This window comes from Prionailurus viverrinus, chromosome C2, assembly GCF_022837055.1.
Source record: "Prionailurus viverrinus isolate Anna chromosome C2, UM_Priviv_1.0, whole genome shotgun sequence".
NCBI classification, from domain to species: Eukaryota; Metazoa; Chordata; class Mammalia; order Carnivora; family Felidae; genus Prionailurus; species Prionailurus viverrinus.
In genome coordinates this window covers 21,736,227-21,739,163 of record NC_062569.1, presented here as the reverse complement: position 1 = coordinate 21,739,163, position 2,937 = coordinate 21,736,227, and the positions used below count along the sequence as shown (strand labels likewise).

The window sequence follows — 2,937 nt, the reverse complement described above, 5'->3', positions numbered from 1 at the left end:
AGTGTGATGATAAGAGGGGACACTCATATTCCTCTTTGTTCTTGTACTTTTGTATTCAAGTTATTGGAGACATAGTACCACATGTCAAGTATTGGAGTAGCATCTACACTGCATCCTGGAGGTCAGAGTCTCAAGTCTTCGGTGTATTGTTCCTAAGCAGGCACCCTAGCTGAACCTTTAACAGATCATTCCGCAATTTTTTTCGTTTTTTGCATGGCTGCTTCTGAGTGATAAACCCATTTGTTAGAAGGGCATGGATGATCTTAAGAATATACCCTATAATCAACAACAAAGCGGACAGGTTCTCTTACATTGGCTACTTAAGAGTCACGCTGTTGGAAGCAATAACCTCTCCTTTTCCTCTCTGCCATCTGCTTGGCAGCTGCAAAGCAACAACTGTGTGTGAATGCATCTCTGTCCGTGTTGGCCAGGCTGGTGCTCAGATTGGCAGTGTCAGCTGGGAGCTCTATTGCCTGGAACACAGCATTCAGCCTGATGGGTAGGCGCCAAGTGACAAGACCACTGGGGGAGGAGATGACTCCTTCAACACCTTCTTCAGTGAGAGGTTCTGGCAAACATGCGCCCAGGACAGTGTTTGTAGAGCTGGAATCCACCGTCACTGATGAAGTTCACACTGGCACCTACCACCAGCTCTTCCACCCCGAGCAGCTCATCACAGGCAAGGAAGATGCTGCCAATAACTATGACCAAGAGCACTACACCATTGGCAAGATGATCATTGACCTTGTCTTGGATTGAATTCAGAAACTGGCTGGCCAGTAAGCAGGTCTTCAAGAGCTGCTTAGTTTTCCGCAGATTTGGAGGGGGAACTATTTCTGGGTTCACCTCCCTGCTGATGGAACTTCTCTCTGTGGATTATGGCAAGGAGTCAAAGCTGGAGTTCTCCATTTTTCTGCCCCCCCCCCCAGGTTTCCACAGCTGTAGCTGAGCCCTACAACTCCATCCTCACTACCCACACCACCTGCAGTAGTCTGATTGTACCTTCATGATAGACAATGAGGCCATCTATGACATCTGTTGTAGGAGCCTCGATATTGAACACCCAACCTATGCTAACCTAAATAGGTTGATAGGTCAGATTGTGTCCTCCATCACTGCTTCCCTCAGATTTGATGGAGCCCTGAATGTTGATCTGACAGAATTCCAGATCACCCTGGGGCCCTATTCCCACACCTACTTCCCTCTGGCCACATATGCCCCCGTCATTTCTACTGAGAAAGCCCACCATGAACAGCTTTCTGTTGCAGAGATCACCAATGCATGCTCTGAGCCAGCCAACCAGATGGTGAAATGTGGCCTTCGCCATGGTAAACACATGGCTTATTGCCTGTTGTACCATGGTGATGTGGCTCCCAAAGATGTAAATGCTGCCATTGCCACCATCAGGACCAAGAGTATCATCCAGTTTGTGAATTGGTGCCCCACTGGCTTCAAAGATGGCTTAATTACCAGCCTTCCCCTGTGGTACCTGGTGGAGACCTGGCCACCAAGGTACAGCAAGATGTGTGCATGCTGAGCAACACCACAGCCATTGCTGAGGCCTGGGCTCTCCTGGACCACAAGTTTGACCTGATGTATGCCAAGCATGCCTTTGTTTACTGGCATGTGGATGACGGCATGGAGGAAGGAGAGTTTTCTGAGGACATGGTTGCCCTTGAGAAGGATTATGAGGAAGTTAGTGTGGATTCTGTTGAAGGAGAGGGTGAAGAAGAAGGAGAGGAGTACTAAAGTTAAAAATATCACAAAGGGACCAGTTTTACAGGGAAGCTTATTCTGCTTTGAACATTGAAAAGTTGTGCTCTGATCAGTTAATTTGTATGTGGCAGTGTATACTCTCGTATACAGTTATTGATCAATGCTTTAAAACACAACACTTTGTTACAGATCCAAGCTATTCATTTCTCCGATGGGTTTGAATGAAGTATTCCCTGTCTTAAATGAAAAAAGAAAAGAAAAGAAAAGGGATAACACAAAACAGGGTGTGTCGATAATTTTATAAGCCTAACTAAGCTTTATGTGAAGAATCTGAATACTGTACTCTTAGCAGAGAAACATACTATGTTTTGTTATTGGATAGAAACGTAAGAGATCAACTAATTCTACTGCCCCATTTTACAGAAGAAAATGGAGGCCCAGATGGAAAAGAGTGGCTTACTGTGGGGTAATAGCTAATTAACGGATGAATTTGTGCTGCATCCAGGTTTTTTGACTTCTAGGTCCTTGAAAATTTCATTCTATAACATCATCTTTAAAGCAAACAAACAAACAAAACATGGGTTCATCTTTTGAAATTTCAAAGTGGATTTTTAGATGCAAATTGGATTAGTTTCGAGGTTGCAATTATCTTTGTTTATCCTTTGCCACGATAGATAGTAGAATTGTGGGGATTTTTTTGGTTGTTGTTCCTGGAAGTGGTACAGTTGTCCATGGGGAAGCAAGGGAAACATTTGTCTTTAGGCAATAATTACTTTCCACTCTTTCAGGGCTTTGTTGAAATCTCACCTCCTCCAGCAAGCCTTCCCTACATTCTTTAGTTTATGGCAAACTTCTCTTAATTCCCACGGGAACAATTGACCATCTTTTTGTTATTTTTACTGTAAAACAATTATTACAAGATCACAAGAAAATAAATGAAAAGAAAAAAAACTAACATTCTGTCATTTCAACAAATTAAACCATTTTCATTTTTCACAATTACATTCAGCATTTTGTATGCATATATAATTTGTATGCCACTGGATATTTTTGTAATCATGGCATAGATATGTATTGGTAGTCATTTCCTCATTTGGCAATGCATGATCACTTTTTCAAGTTGCTACATGATTTTCATAATTTTATTTTGAATGGCATTACTCATTACCTTTTGGATATTTCATAGGAATATTGCAATTAACATGTCTGAGTGGACTCAGC

The 2,937-nt window shown here is 42.5% G+C and overlaps 1 pseudogene; it reads left to right on the top strand.

Moving 5' to 3' along the window:
- Positions 1-257: 257 nt before the first annotated feature.
- LOC125174412 (tubulin alpha-1A chain-like) lies at positions 258-1,749 on the top strand (annotated as a pseudogene).
- Positions 1,750-2,937: the final 1,188 nt, after the last annotated feature.